Here is a 16862-nt window from a genome sequence, read left to right as displayed (position 1 = left end):
TTAGGAAATGCTTTAATTGCTTTCTACACTTTTATTCCTTTTTAGCCTTCAAAATATAGCCTGAATAAGTTAATGGCTTACTCTGGTTGGAACAAAAATTAGGACAGAAATGACAACTAGGTGTCATCTGCTAAGTTTAATTGATGGCTTCCTGAAGTGTTGTGGTGAGAATGAAGGCATGCACCAGGCTTAGCCGGCAAAAGATATGTGATAAATTAGTGATGTTTACTACAGGCTCTGGCTACAAATTTACTATCCTGGTCAGGAGGATAAAGTGCCTGTTGAAGAAGATGGAAGGGTAAAGACTCAAAGGGTCTGTTCCAGAGGAGGAAATGACCTGCAGAAAGATTAGGTACAAGGTATAATATCAATGTTATCTGTGTAATATCTGCCTATGGTTATTTCTCAACCCCAATGACCCGATATATCATTTATTGCTGAGCCACAACAGCCTTTTAAAAAGCCTGATTTATAAGTAAATGGTAAATATCTAAACTATGGGCCTGTAATTTACCTCTTAGCCAGAAAAATTTTTTTTGTGCTTTTTTTTTTGAGATGGAGTCTTGCTCCTCTGCCCAGGCTGGAGTGCAGTGGCATGATCTTGGCTCACCGCAACCTCCGCCTCCTGGGTTGAAGCAATTCTCCTGCCTCAACCTCCCGAGTAGCTGGGATTACAGGCATGCACCACCACACCCAAGTAATTTTTGTATTTTTAGTACAGATGGTGTTTCATGATGCTGGCCAAGCTGGTCTCGAACTCCTGACCTTAAGTGACCTGCCTGCCTGCCTTGGCTTCCCAAAATGTTGGGATTACAGGTGTGAGTCACTGCGCCTCACAGAAAAACTTTTACACACTATAATAAATTAGTTTTGAAATAAACCTGGCTGGTTGAACACATATAATGCTTTGAGGAAGTTTCTGGGGATGAACACCAAAGGAAAGAAGCAGAAAGGAGAAAGACTGAAGTGCCAGAGTCTAGTTTAATGAAAAGATAACTTCATTTTTTTTTTTGAGATGGATTCTCGCTCCGTCCCCCATGATGGAGTGCAATGATGTAACCTGGGTTCACTGCAACCTCTGCCTCCTGGGTTCAAGTGATTCTCCTGCCTCAGCTTCCTGAGTAGCTGGGATTATAGGTGCCCGCCACCACACCCGGCTAATTTTTCTATTTTTAGTAGAGATGGGGTTTCACCATGTTGTAACATCAGGCTGGTCTCGAACTCCTGACCTTGTGATTCGCCCACCTCAGCCTCCCAAAGTGCTGGGATTACAGGCATGAGCCACAACGTCCAGCCTCACTTTCTTAATGTTGACAGAACGATTCCCACATCCAATGCCCAAAAGCCAGATAATTGGGCCTTATTTAATGACAACAACTTGCAAATGATCACTTTCCTAATCAGAGGCCTGGTATAGGGCAGCAACTCAGACCTACTTTCAAAAGTTAATCGAATACTTTTTCTGTAAGTTTAAAAAATTTCACAAAAAGTATAAACAAAACAAATCTAAGTTTTAGTATGATGTGAGCAGGTTATTGCAGAAAAAAACATTTCATTCTTAAAAAAAAAAAAAATCACTGAAATAGCTTGTTAAATTTTCAAGTCCAACTTGTTCTTCTAAAACTCATGTAGGGCTGGGCACAGTGAATTGCTTGAGCAGTAACAATTAAAAAGCACATCAGCAAGCTAAAAGATCAGAGTGAGTAATTTACAAATATGAATTTTTTTGTGGGAATTAAGAGATAAAAAATAAAAAAAATTAATAGATAACAATAAGTAGAAATATCAATATCCATACTATAGAAGTCCCAAGGAGAAAATAAAGACAAGACTATCCAATAATTTCTCAGAATTAAAGGGGAAAAAAGGTCAGATTGAAACAGCTCAAAGAGTACCAAAAAACAAACTACTTACAAATGAACAAGATCAGATGAACATATGACTTTCCAATATCAACACTAGAAGCCAAAAGACAATGGAGAGAGAATTTTAAGCTAAAGAAGAAATGAAACTTTTAATCTAGAATTGTACATAGAGCAAAAATATGGTTTTAATATGAGGATAAAGCTATCTGGGCTGGGTGTGGTGGCTCAAGCCCGTAATTCCAGCACTTTGGGAGGCCAAGGTGGGAGGACCACTTGAGCAACATAGGAAGACATTGTCTCTATCACAAAACACAGAGAGAGAGAGAGAGAGAGAGAGAGAGAGAGAGAAAGAGAGAGAGAAAGAGATATCTGCAGGCACACAAAAACTCTAAGACTTAACCAAATCAAGTCTGTCTTTGAAAAACTCCAGCAAGGAAGGAAGGAGATAAATCCAAGGGAAGGCCAGGCACAGTGGCTCACACTTGTAATCCCAACACTTTGGGAGGTTGAGCTGGGAGGATTGCTTGAGCCCAGGAGTTCAAAACCAGCCTGAGCAACATGGCAAAACTCCATCTCTATAAAAAATACAAAAATTAGCCAGGCATGGTAGTGTGTGCCTGTAATCTCAGCTACCAGGGTGGCTGGGGTGGGAGGACTGCTTCAGCCTGGGAGGTCAAGGTTGCAGTGAGCTGTTATTGAGTCACTACACTCCAGCCTGGGATACAGAGTGAGAGTCTGTCTCAAAGACAACAACAAACAAACAAAAACCTCCAAAACCCCAAGGGAATTCTGTGAGATATCTGAGATATGAGAAATAAAGGAGAATCGTTAATATAAAGTTTTTTGTACAAGTGAGCAATGGGAGCAAGGAAGGTGAAGACAAAGTATATCCCTAAAAATCCAGGAACAAAACTTTGGTGAATATGAATACGAAGAGGATTGATAAAAGAGTTAGGAACTATTTAAGAGGTAAAAATGTGCTGGGGTATCTGACTTGTTGAGGATGCTAACTGATACTGATAAGCTTAAGACATAGAAGAAAGCATGAATATAAGCGTGACTCTTAACGTCTGATATAATCATCAGAAAAATGATAGTGTAGGGCATATCTAAAGGCGTTATAATTATCCATTGCAAACGTCTAGCTTTAAATATTAATTATCGTGCAACTTAAGGAGAGAATAAGCACAAAGAAACAAGAAAAAGAAAATTAAGGGCAGATATCAACAAAACAAAGAACAAAAAGAAATGGAGAACCAACAGTTGATTTTAAGAAAAGGCTTCCACTACTACTAATAGCAAATAGCATTAACTGAACCCCTATAAAGTGTCAGGCACTGTTCTAAACACTTTTCACACATTAATCTTTTCAACAATGCTCTGCTATAGGGACTATTATTATAGCCATTTTGCAATCGAAGAAACAGAGGCATAAATAGTTATCTAAGTTGCCTAATGTCACACATCTGATAAATGGAACTGATATGTACATGACAGATTCTGTAACCTAAACGCATAACCACTGTTTTGTACTCAAATAAGACTAATCACAAAAAAGAGATAAGCAAAATAAACAAAATAATGTACTAGAGGAAAAAGGACTTTGAGCTACAGACATAGTTTCTAGAAACAAAAGAATATCATGTGTCAATAAATAACCTAAACAAAATTCACATTTTTTTGAGTAATATAAAAGGACAAAGTTGGCACAAAGGCTAGAATATGCAAATAACCATTAGAACTTCAAATGAACATCAAAGACCACCTTCATGTAAAATACTTTCGAAGAACAGTTAAGTTATTCTAGAAAATGAATGCTGCTCAGCAATTGCTTTCTGAGGCTATTATAACCTTTATCCCCAAATTTAGAACTGTAAGTCTATTTCACTTTGAACATGCATGGAAAAAACCTTAAAAACCTTAAAATAAAAAAAAGAAACAACATGTTAAGCGTATATAAACACAAATACAAAATTCAGTTGGAAGACAAGAATGATAAATCTTCCAACGTTAAACCAAAGTAATTCATATTAATGAACTAAAGGAAAAAAAAAATCACATGGTTTTCTTAATAGATATACAGGGACAAAACAATATGGTTGGTGGACGATATAATCACCTTGATAGAAAAACAAAAGAATCTAGAAAGCATTAAAACAAATGAGACTTCTCAGCAATTTTGGCAAATGCATGAACTTAGGGAAACTGATACATTTCCATGTTAGCTAGAATTAAACAACTAAAAATATAGTAAAAAAATAAAATAGTAAGATAGCACCGACAACCAAAATAGCTATCTAGGAATTAATATAAAATAGAATGCAGAAAACGTTTATGCAAAAACATTTTATTTTTTTTTTTTTTTTTTTTTTTTTTTTTTTTTTTTGAGACGGAGTTTCGCTCGTTACCCAGGCTGGAGTGCAATGGCGCGATCTCGGCTCACCGCAACCTCCGCCTCCTGGGTTTAGGCAATTCTCCTGCCTCAGCCTCCTGAGTAGCTGGGATTACAGGCACGCGCCACCGTGCCCAGCTAATTTTTTGTATTAGTAGAGACGGGGTTTCACCATGTTGACCAGGATGGTCTCGATCTCTTGACCTCGTGATCCACCCGCCTCGGCCTCCCAAAGTGCTGGGATTACAGGCTTGAGCCACCGCGCCCGGCCAGCAAAAACATTTTAAATAAGAACATTAAAAAATGGAAGGAGCCGGGTGCGGTGGCTCACGCCTGTAATCCCAGCACTTTGGGAGGCTGAGGCGGGTGGATCACGAGGTCAAGAGATCGAGACCATCCTGGTCAACATGGTGAAACCCCGTCTCTACTAAAAATACAAAAAATTAGCTGGGCATGGTGGCGCATGCCTGTAATCCCAGCTACTCAGGAGGCTGAGGCAGGAGAATTGCCTGAACCCAGGAGGCGGAGGTTGCCGTGACCCGAGATCGTGCCATTGCACTCCAGCCTGGGTAACAAAAGCGAAACTCTGGAAACTCTGTCTCAAAAAAAAAAAAAAAAGGAAAGAATGACTTAATAGCATTGAGAATGTTAACTCTCCTAAAACGAAAATCTCGAGGTAATTCCCATGAAAATTCCAGCAGAAATTTGAGGAACTCAAAAGTGATTATAAAATTTATATAAAAGTATAAAGGTCTATAGAAAACAAAATAATAAAACTAAGGAAAAGAAAAAAAAAAAACTCCTCCACTTATAATCAAGAAAAACAAAATGCAGAGAATTCATACAGAAGCTCAAGGAACCTGGAATAGCCAAATCAACACTGAAAAGAAAAACTAAGTTGGAGGATTCACATCTCCCAACTTCAAAACTTAACAATAAAGCAACAGTTACCAAGACAGTATGGTACTGGCTTAAGGACAGACAAATATATCTAAGGAATAAGAACTGAGAATCCAGAAATAAACCTGACATTTATGGTCAGTTGATTTTTGATAAGGGTGCCAAAACAATTCAAAGGTGAAAGAAGTGTTTTCAACAAATGGTACTGGGGCAACTTGATATCCACATGCAAAAGAATGAAATTCTACACCTACTTTACATCATGCAAAAAAAAATCAACTCAAAATGGGTCAAAGACTAAATGTAAGATCTAAACTATGAAGCCTCAGAAGAAAATAATAGGCATAAATTTCTGCCACCTTGGGTTATCAAATGTTTCCTTAGAGAAGATACTGAAAGCATAAGCAACAAAGAAAAAAAAAGATAAATCAGACTTCAAAATTAAAAACTTCTGTTTCCAAAGACACAAGGATAGTGAAAAGACAACCTATTGAATGTGAGAAAATATGAAGAAGCTTTACAATTCAACAATAAAAAGACAACCCAATTAATAAATAGGCCAAAGGATTTATAGGCATTTCTCCAAAAAAGATATACAAATGACTAATGGGCATGTGAAAAGATGCCTAACATCATCAGTCATTAAGGAAATGAAAATCAAAATCACAATGAGATACAGCTTCACCTCCATTAAGACAGCTATAATCAAAAAGACATAATAAAGGTTATCTAGCAGGTGGAGAAATTGGAACCCTCATAAACTGCTGATGGGAAGAAAAATCATACAGTCACATTAGAAAACAGTCTGGTAATTTCTCAAAAACTTAAACAGAGTTGCCATTTGACAAAGCAATTCTACTCTCAAGAGAAAGGAAAACCCATGTCCACACAAAAACTTGTACATACATGTGCAGCATTATTCACAATAGCTGAAAAATGTTAAGCAATCTGAATGTTCACCAACTAATGAATGAACAAAATATAGTATATATACCCATAAAATGATGCATGCTACAATATGGATGAACTTTCAAAACATTATGCTATGTTAAAGGGGCCAGCCATAAAAGACCTCTTTTATTTATTTTCTTTTTTTTTTCTAAGACACAGGCTCTCCTTTTGTTGCCCAGGCTGGAGTGCACTAGTGTGACCATAGCTCACTATAATCTCCAAAACTCCTGCACTTAAGTAACCTTCCCACCTTAGCCTCCCAAGTAGCTAGGATTACAGGCATGTATCACCATACCCAGCTAATTTTAAAAATTTTTGTAGAGATGGTGTCTCTGTAGGTTTTCCAGGCTGATTGCTAAATTCTGGCCTTCAGCATCCTCCTTCTCAGCCTCCCAACATGCTGGGATTACAAGGAGCCACCATGCCAGGCCCACAGAAGACCATTTATTGTATGGTTCCATTTATACAAAATATCTCAAATAGGCAAATCTATGGAGATAGAGAGTAGATTAGTGGTTCTTTGGGAATGAGGAGAACAGGAGGGATGGAGAGTAATAATAGCTAAAGGGTAGGGGGTTTCTTTCTGGGGTAATGAAAATGTTCTAAAACTGATTTGGGTGATTGTTGCACAACTTTGTGAATACACATATTAAAAACATTGAGTTTTATCTTAGATATTTCAGTCTTACAGTATGGCAATTATTTATTAATAAAGAAGTTACCAAAAAATGTCTATAAAGAGCAAAGGTATATATGTGTGTATACACACACACACACACACACACACACACACACACACACCCCTCTTTGGGTATATAAAAGTAAGGCACAAACTGGTATCTATATATGGGGTAGGTGGGAATTTTTCCTCCCAGATATTAAGACACATTGCACAAAGTCAAAGTAATAAAGACAGAGTGGTGCTGGCAGAGAAACAAATAGACCTAGTAACAGAGCTTATAAATGAACCCCTATATGATTGGGACTAGGGATTGACAAAGCTGGTTTCTCAAAGCAGTAGGAAAGGATGGATTCTTTAGAAGATTGTGCTGAGAAAACTTACCACATGGGGTAAAGTGGCTGAATCCCTATGTCTTGGAATACAGAAAGCAAATTCCAGGCAGACTACAGACCTAAAGAGCAAAACTAATTTTTAAAGCATCTACAAAAGACAAACATTCATAGATTTAGCTTCATTCAAATAAAAGATTTCTCTTAAATGAAAAATGTCCTGTTTGGATGATTTCATCCTCCCAAACTGTCCGTAAGGAACTTTAGCAAAAACAAGAAAAAACTGGGTAACTTAAGAACAATCAACAAAAGATAGGAATAGGCAATTCACATGGCTAACAAGTATATGAAAAAAGGCTCAACCTCACCAACTATCAGAGGAATCAAGAAATAATACAGCAAAACTAAAAGAAAAAAATGAGAAAGCTGAGTATTATCAAGTGCTGGTGAGAATGGAGGGGGGAATGGGAATCTCTGTAAACTGCTTGGAAAGCCACTATGCTTACCAATGACCCAGAATCTCACTCTTCGGTAAGTACTACAAAGAAATACTTGCACAGGTGCTTAAGGTGTATCTGAAGCATTGTGTCAGGGCCTGAGATGCAATACAGGTTCCACACATGGGGAACTGAGTAAGCATGTGTTGGATGCAGATAATGGAAAAATAACACAGTCAGAAGCAATGACTGATGACTAGGGCTTAAATATAATGGTATTGGGTGAAAAAAGGCACAAACTGATACCTATAATATCATTAACATACATGCAGAACAGACATAAACATTACATTATCTTTGAGGACAAATACATTTCTAAGGGTATGTATGTCAGAGTATATGCTGGTGGAAGGGTAATGGGGATGGAAGTTAAAAAGAAAAAAAATAGAAATTAAGTAAAACTAGAGCAGGACCTATGCTCATAGATTGATGGTGATAATGGGCCATGAACAGATTAGAAATTCCAAAGGGCAACAATCACATCTGCTTGCTTACAACTGGACATCAAGCAGAATACTTGACATATAGTAGGTTTTCTAATACTTTTTAAATGAATGAGTTACATATGAAAATCACTTTTCTCTGGGAATTCAAACATGAGTAACTATTAAATTGCCACTGACAAAAGAAAGAAAGGCCACTATCTATTTTCTAGTCATCATTGTCAGCAACACCAAAAAGTGTGGAGTTTTGGGTGTGTGTGTGTGTGTGTGTGTGTGTGTGTGTGTACTGTATATTATTCATTGTTGTTATTACATGTTTCTTAAACCAAAACAGACCTGACAAGAAAACTTACCATTTTAATATATTATGTGGCTTACTGGGTGTCTTGATTGAGCTTTGAGAATAAGACAGAGGCATTTCATACCCAAACACTGGTTGTCTCTTAATGACACAGAGTATCAAAACCTATTTTCAAGGTTGTGACCAGAAGAAAACATTCTAATTTATTTGCTTCAAACAGCCCATTCTTTTAATTTAGCCTTATCTTTCTCAAATGAATAAAAAGGAACCTTAAAGGCAGTTCTAAAGAGCCTGACCTAATTTCATGAATTATCCAGATGGGTAACTCAACTCTCTTGCACCCAAGAAACTCCTACAAAAGAAAGAAATTCACTAGATTTACATGTCAAGAAAGAAGGCAAAAATGTTTTGTTACTATTACTTAGGTTTTTCATATGGAGGTCGAAACAGAAGCAGTCAAATAAAAATCTGTGAACCTAAGTGGGGGCAGGTAAAAAAGCCTTCCAAGTTACTCAAATCATTCAGTGTGTTATGAAGCACAGAATAGGACCCTATTCCAGGGAGAAGGAAATCTTGCTCCTCTTGAAATTAATACACAAAATGAAAAGTCAGGCTGGGAACAGTGGCTCACGCCTGTAATTCCAGTACTTTGGGAAGCCAAGTCGGGTGGACTACTTGAGGTCAGGAGTTTGAGACCAGCCTGGCCAACATGGCGAAACCCCATCTTTACTAAAAATAAAAATAATAATACAAAAATTAGTTGGGTGTGTTGGCATGTGCCTGTAATCCCAAACTACTTGGGAAGCTGAGGCAGGAGAATGGCTTGAACCTGGGAGGCAGAGGTTGCAGTGAGCAGAGATCACACCACTGCACTCCAATTTGGATGACAGAATGAGGGTTTGTCCCCAAAAAAAAAAAAAAAAAAAAAAAAAAAAGGATGACCTCAATGTTAAACAGATGGCCCATTGTGAAAATTAAGGGTTTCCTTTTGGCAGGGGATTCAACTTATGGCAAAAGGAATTTCCTAAAATTGTATGAACTAATAATTTAAGAATCTGCTTCTCCTGGTAACTTTTTCCTCTTCAATGACAAAGAAAAAAGATGAACAACTGATTCTTGCTCAGCAAAACAGGAAGACTAATGTTAAAAAAAAGTCCATAAATACAATGATCTACTGTATCTCCTTCCTCTCTTCTAACAAGAAATTACTGACATGACTCCTGTGAATTTCTGATATAACAATTTATGGGGGGGGGGGGGCGGGGCACGGGGATCTCCCTTTGATCTCCTTGTAATAGTTTCTTGGTCATATTATTGCTATCTACAAAGAACTAATTATTACAAAGTTTAAGATTTTTGTTGTACTGAGCTAGTACTAAAAGTCTTTAAAAGCAGATTTAGAGAAAACATTTAAAAGAATGCGTCTTTCTTCATTTTGTGTGATATGTTGACAACTATGCTCAGTACACTATATATGACAAACCATTTGAATTTTGATATACTAGATTTCATATTAAGAACTATAGTCTAAAATTCAACATGAATTACTCCATTTAGGGATAAATCTGGGGGTACAATATCATTGTACGTAATCTGCAGTAGTTATTCAAAGTACAGCTACATGTGAAACCCTGACTGTTATGGTTTTTAGAAAGCCATATACATTACAGAGTTTAGTACATACAGAGAAGCTGAATATTCACCTTGAAAGAAGATGAGGCATCCAAAACACTTATAGTATCAAAGTTTCCTGGGCCAGGCACAGTGGCTCACACCTGTAATCCGAGCACTTTGGGAGGCTGAGGCAGGAGGATCTCTGGAGGCCAGGAGTTCAGACCAGCCTGGGCAACATTAGGGAGACCCTGTCTGAAAAAAATAAATAAATAAACAAAACAAACAAACAAAATAAAACAAAAAAACCACTAATCTTATCTGGGGATGCCTTATACAGGATGATAGCTTGACACACTCTGTTGCCCAAGCTGGAGTTCAGTGACTTGATCTTGGCTCACTGCACCCTCTGCCTCCCAGGCTCAAGCGATTCTCCTACCTCAGCGTCCAGAGCAGCTGGGACCACAGGCATGTGCCACCATGCCGAGCTAACTATTTGTATTTTTTGTAGACACATGGTTTCACAGATAAAACAAGGGTTTTATTTGTGAGATCAAAGGGCTCAAAATTCAGGTGACTTTGCTGGAAAAAGTCAACTCTGCTTGAAGACACAAACTGGATGAACTGTGCTACATGAGAATAGAAGTTTATAAACTTGGAGAAAAAAATCTTTAAATATTACTGTTTAAATATTTTGAATTAAAAGAATAAATTTTTGCAAAACTTCTTCTTAGAAAAAGAATCATGCCTGGTACTTTTAAGGTAAAGTTGCAATTTTTAAATACTATTAAGATTCTAGACATACTTACAGTGTAACAATGCCAATGAGTCACATGAAAACACCCTTAGAAGTGTGGGTTTTGTTGGGGTAAACTGAACAAATGCCTTAATAATTGTGAGTCTGTCAAATGAAAAAAATGTACTGGGCAATGTGCAAATAAGAGTGCTTTCTCGCTGGCGGAAAGTATTGGAGTTAAACGAAAAAAGAAAGTTGAGGTGAAGATAGGAGGCATCAATCAGAGACATCAAAATAGTATCAGTCCTAGTGTAAGTTCTAGTTAAAAAAAAAAAAAAAAGTTAGGCAGTAAAGCTCAGAGAAGGCATTAGATCTATGATGACATTATAGTAGAAGAGGAAAATTAAGAGTAAAGAGCCTATAAAGCTGTACCAAGCAAATTAGGGTCAGAAGTACTATTTAGTTCAATGTAGTACTTTTTATTACCTTTGTTTGCCTTCAGTTTCTTAATACTACTAGACACTGCACTATCTAACCACTCACTACCCACATATAATTATTTAAATTTAAATTAACTAAAATTAAATATTCACTTCTTCAGTCCCACTAGCCACTGTGGCTACAAGTTGCACAGCATAGTACGAATATTTCTTTTGCTATAGAAAGCCCTATTGGGCATTGCTGAACTAGATAGAGGCTTCGAAACCCAGGCAATCCAGAACCAATGGCTACATGCTTTATATTCATACTAGCTTCAAATGCTAAAAGAGCACTTTCCTTCTTGGCTTTTCCATCAAAGTACATACAGGTAATTTTGATAGATCTTTCTGGTGAACATTGATAAAACACATAGAACTAAATGAGATTATCTCCACAATACTGTCATGGAAAATTTTATCTTTACAACACAGACTTATTTCTAACCCAATTCTAACAAAAAAGCCATTTTATTAAAAATGAGCAATGCAAATCAATTAGGCTATCTATATATTTTAATCCATGGTTTGATGTATCAAAAGGATTCATGTTCTTGAAAGGTTCCTTGTAAGCTGAAGTTGCAAGTAAACCATGAGAAAGTGTACAAAACACCTGTGATTATTAGCCAATGAATTTCTGAACAGAGTCCAAAACAGTGTTCTAAACACAATTCTGATGATCCATGAGAGCAATGCCCTAACAAGTGAACCAAGTCTTCCTGATGGAGCAGTAAAACAGGTTGTTGATTTTTGCATATACTACTATCACATTCCCATAAAACTTTCGGTGACTGGAAAGTACAATTAGCTCAGGGTTTTTAAAAGTCACACCTCCTCTACCTATTGCTGAGCCTAAGCTAGACATGAACAGACACGTTTTCTCTCCATAATCATCAGCTTTTGGCATTTCTATTCTAAGAATCCAAATCATGCTTATCCCCAAAGTTCACAGAAAAGCTGTTATATTACATTGTTCCAGAATCATTCCACAAATGCACATTATTCCGTTGTTTATAAGAAGTAGAATACGTCCCTGAGAAACTTTTCACATGAATATCTACTAAATATTTTTCATACCATAGAACACTCATATATACCACAATATTATCTAGTCAATGTAGTCATAAATCTCACAAAATTTAAGAATTGTTGATTATAAATAATGAATACAATCTTTTTTGAAAAACAGGTTCATATTATGGGTACCCCAGTCTGAATTTCTAAGAGCTACAAAAAAGATTATTTCTAAGAGTTTATGAAAAAAGATTATAAAACCATTTACAGGTCAACATAGCATATGAACAAGTACCCAATCAACCCTTATTTGACAAGTAGTAAATAAAATAAGGTGTTTCAATAAAGTTAAAAAAAACTTTACCAAACAACAACAAAGCTTTTTTTAGGCAATTGAAACTGCTATAAAACATATTAGAGCTACAAAAGACAAAAATGTAAATGCTGATATTACTACTGTATTCAAATAAATATTAATCAAGTTCCACAATAGGCATTCGATATTTTAAGAAATAATATTGCTATTATGAAAGTATTACAAGGCATGGTTTAAAAAAAAAAATCAAACAGCAGGGCACAATGGCTCACACCTGTAATCCCAGCAGTTTGGGAGGCTGAGATGGGTGGATCACGAGGTCAGGAGTTCCAGACCAGCCTGACCAACATAGTGAAACTCTGTGTCTACTAAAAATACAAATAATTAGCTGGACATGATGGTGGGCACCTGTAATCCCAGCTACTTGGGAAGCTGAGGTAGGAGAATTGCTTGAACCCAGGGGGTGGAGGTTGTAGTGAGCCGAGATCATGCCATTGCACTCTAGCCCAGGCAATAGTGGGAGACTCCATTTCAAAATTTAAAAAAAAAGAGCTATCTTAAAAAATACTGATATGGCAAGTTACACAGGGAAGTTGGGGAATCTGGAAGCGCATTTGTGTGACGGTAGGGGACAGCTATGCTCTCTTCTGTAAGTGGGATGTCAACATGGAAAAAGTTACGTAATTTATTACTGCTATCTAGAGATATGGAGCTAAACACCGAAAGAATCATCCAAAAATAAGCAAAATGCCCCTGGTAATTTGTAGAATGATTTGGCTTCCTGACCATGTATGCATATATACACAAACACACACACACAACTGATAAAAAAACAAAGAAACAAAAAAAAAAAACCACAACAACAAAAAAAAACACTTAAAACTTCTTTAGTCTCTTCCCTAATCCCAACCCAAACCTCAGCCTCATTCTCAGAAATTATGGCTTTGTGTGTCATTTGTTTTTAATTCTTCTAGTGTTTACTACCATGCTCATTTTTAAAAATCAATTATTTCTTATCATAGTGTATCCTCACTATAAAAGATTGAGCAGCCAGGTGTGGTAGCTCACACCTGTAATCCTAGCACTTTGGGAGGCTGAGGCGGGTGGATCATTTGAGGTCAGGAGTTCAAGACCAGCCTGGCCAACATGGTGACACCTTGTCTCTACTAAACATAGAAGAAAAAAAATTAGCTGGGAGTGAGGGTGCATGCCTCTAATCCCAGCTACTTGAGAGGCTGAGACAGGAGAATAGCTTTAGCCTGGGAGGCAGAGAGGATGCAGTGAGCCAAGATTGTGCCATAGCACTCCAGTCTGGGTGATAGAGCTAGACTCTATCTCACAAACACACACACACAGAGAAAGACTGAGAAGATTTACCCTAATTCCTATGTTCTCTGCTCATTCTAATTTTAGTTTGTATTATTATAACTTTACATATTATAGCTGAACCTCTATTTCTCATTCTATCAACTTTAGGAAGTTTCTACTGGCTCCCTCATATAATTACATATCATTATTGCTGACTATACAATTACCTTCACATTAAATTTTATATCATTTGCAGTTAAGTTTTTTATCTATTGGTTGATTTTTAAAAATTGGGTAATAAAAATTATTTACAGTGTTATTCATTGCCCATCCAAGCGGCATGGTAAAACCCAGAGAATAATAATTTTATGTCACTAAATTCCAAGTGTCAAGGTGTTTATGTTCTTGACACTCAATTACACCTCACTATTCAAAAACAAGGCACATTTTCATTTCCTTCAACATTTGGACTTTCCAGAGGCCTTTTAATTTTCTGAATTTTTTGCCTTTTTATTACATTTAACATATTCCAACTTATTAGAATTTGTTCAACAGAATCCACGTTGTTGGTAAAGGCATGTTTAGACCCAGTGAATTCTGTTTTAATTTGAAATAATTACGTTATGGGTTAGTTCAGAGCCCAGTTGTCTGTCTACCTAGTACTTCTTTTCATCACATACTTCTGTTGATTATTAATCTCAAGTTCACGTTTTGTAAGATTTCTTTTTTGTTTGATTTTGCTGTAATATAACTCCCAAGCCCCAACACCCAAAGGTCTGGTGAAGTAAACTACACTTTTATGTATCCTTTCATACTTATAGCAAATCAGCTCTGCTTTAGAATTTAGGTTGTTTCTTAAAATTCTCCTCAAAATTTAAATCATTGGTCCACATTTTCTAGTGCCCAATATTAATAAAAGGGTCTTACCAATATGATTTTTAAAAAGTGATTCTCATCTCTCCCTGCAAAAATATTTATGAGATTTCCCTATATCCTTAGCTCTGAAATTTCATGAGACTATTATCTAAATGTGTGTTATTGTTTGTTCACTTTGTTTTATACTTAATGGGTTCATTTGATCTAAAGCCCTGAGACTTTCTTTAGCTCAGAGAATTTTTCTTCTATTTATTTCCTCTCCATCTTCTCTGTTCCACCTGGAATTCCTATTTAGGAATCCTGGGACTATCCACTATACTTATAAAGCTTTTTGTTTTGTTCTCTTCATTTGTGTCTTTCAGGTAATGTTTGTTCATCTTGGGTTTCATGCTGTTGGACTGCTTCTTTCTTGACTGTTCATAGTTCTAAGCAAAGAACTAAATTGAGTTTCCTTTATATTTGCGTAAGTCAATTGACCCAGAAGGCCTATAGTCTGAATAGGACTGATTGCAGAATTGAAACTTGGAACTGAAGTACTAGAATAAAGAGGATTTTGGGGATAGAGTAGTCAGTGTCAGTCTGTTTCTTTCTCTCTCTCTCTCTCACACACACATACACCCACACACCCATGTCCTGTCTATAGCGCAAACAAGTATGTTCTGTTTTAGCTCTTCAATGGGACCAGAAGATAATTACAAATATTCAAGAACATAGTACAGCTTTAACTACTTGCTCCAATAATGCAATTAAAAATTCAACCCAGTAAATTCTTCTAGTGAGATGGCAATGACGCCTTTGGACAGCACAATAGCACAGTGTAGTCCAAAGAACACTAAGAATCAAAAGAGCCATGGCTTTACTATTAAAAAGCTGGTGACTTTAGGGAAGTCAATCTCTTAATACCTTATTTTCCTTTTCTATAAGCTTAAAAGTATAAACTGATAAGGTTTATTCTAGTTCTAAAACTGTGTGACTAAGAGTTTCTCATAAGCTTCAGATACAATCTTCCATAGTATGAAGAAATTTATAATTTGAAAAACTGCAAGTTTTCAAAGTTGTCCCTGCCACTAAAAACAAAGCTCTTAAACAAGTATATTTATCATAGTTAATATAAAATTTATAAACATAAATTTACAAGTTAATTTGGAGGGGGAAGGCAGGTGATAAGGTGGCGGAAGTGCAGAGGTGAGCGTAAGGGAGGTTGTCATTTCCTACAGCTGTTTTCCAAAATGAGCAGTTTCCGTATCTTGGTCACTGTAGGGAAATAATGTTTTGTTTTTTAAATGATGGTAAAATAGACATAAAAGTTACCATTTTAAGTGTACAGTTCCATGACATTAAATACATTCACATTATTGTGCAATTATCACCAGATTTCACTTTTCATCTTTCCCAACTGTAACTCTATACCCACTAAACAATAATATCATTTTCCCCTCCTGCCAGCCTTTGGCAACCACCATTTGTCTCTATGAATTTGACTATTCTTATTACCAGTGGAATTGCACAATATTTGTCCTTTTATGACAGGCTTATTTCACTGTAGCATGTTTTAGAATTTTCCTTCCTTTTCAAGACTGAATAATATTACACTGTATGTAAAACAAACTGTTTTGTACTTTACACTCACACCAAAACAATCAACACAGATTAATTCTGTGACCAGATGTATGAGAGATTTCCCCCAAAGCAATTACTTCTGCAGCAGACAGTAGCTGAGTGATGTCCACCCAGTTCACTTCTGACATCTATCTGGAGACAGTGTCACATCCCACAGGTTGAGGGCTCCCTACTTCCAATGCCAACCGAAAGCCCCAGGTTGTTTTACCTATGCTTCTAACTAACTAGCTATAAATTGGGATTCCCACGACCTCTTATTCCAGTTCGATTAATGTGTTACAGCGACTCAAGTCAGGGAGACGCATTTACCAGTTTATTATAAAGGATATTACGAAGGATTCAGTTGAAGAGATGCACAGGGGAAGGCATGCAGAAAGGGGATGCTACCCTCCAGTAATCTCCAGGTGCTCAGCTATCTGGAAGCTCTCTGAACCCAATCCTTTTGAATTTTTATGGAAGCTTTGTTAAGTAGGCAACACTGATTAAATCTCTGGCCACTGGTATCAACTTAACATTCAGGCCCTCTCTCCTCCCAAGAGATTAGC

At 36.7% G+C, this 16862-nt stretch overlaps 1 protein-coding gene across 2 annotated transcripts in view; it reads right to left on the bottom strand.

Annotated features, from left to right (window-relative positions):
* ABHD17B (abhydrolase domain containing 17B, depalmitoylase) overlaps positions 1-16862 on the bottom strand; it is a 47105-nt gene that overhangs the window by 11338 nt on the left and 18905 nt on the right. Inside the window, exon 2 of one of the 2 annotated variants that reach the window (XM_012453936.2) lies at positions 10064-10226. The exons of the other annotated variant lie outside the window; for it this stretch is intronic. The gene's annotated coding sequence lies outside the window, so the exon portion shown is untranslated. The remainder of the gene's footprint in view (positions 1-10063; positions 10227-16862) is intronic. 2 annotated transcript variants of the gene reach the window in all.

The sequence above is a fragment of the Aotus nancymaae genome, unplaced genomic scaffold (assembly GCF_030222135.1).
Source record: "Aotus nancymaae isolate 86718 unplaced genomic scaffold, 86718_ANA_hifiasm-v0.15.2.pri h1tg000041l, whole genome shotgun sequence".
Taxonomy (NCBI): domain Eukaryota; kingdom Metazoa; phylum Chordata; class Mammalia; order Primates; family Aotidae; genus Aotus; species Aotus nancymaae.
This window is presented reverse-complemented; position numbering and strand designations above follow the sequence as displayed.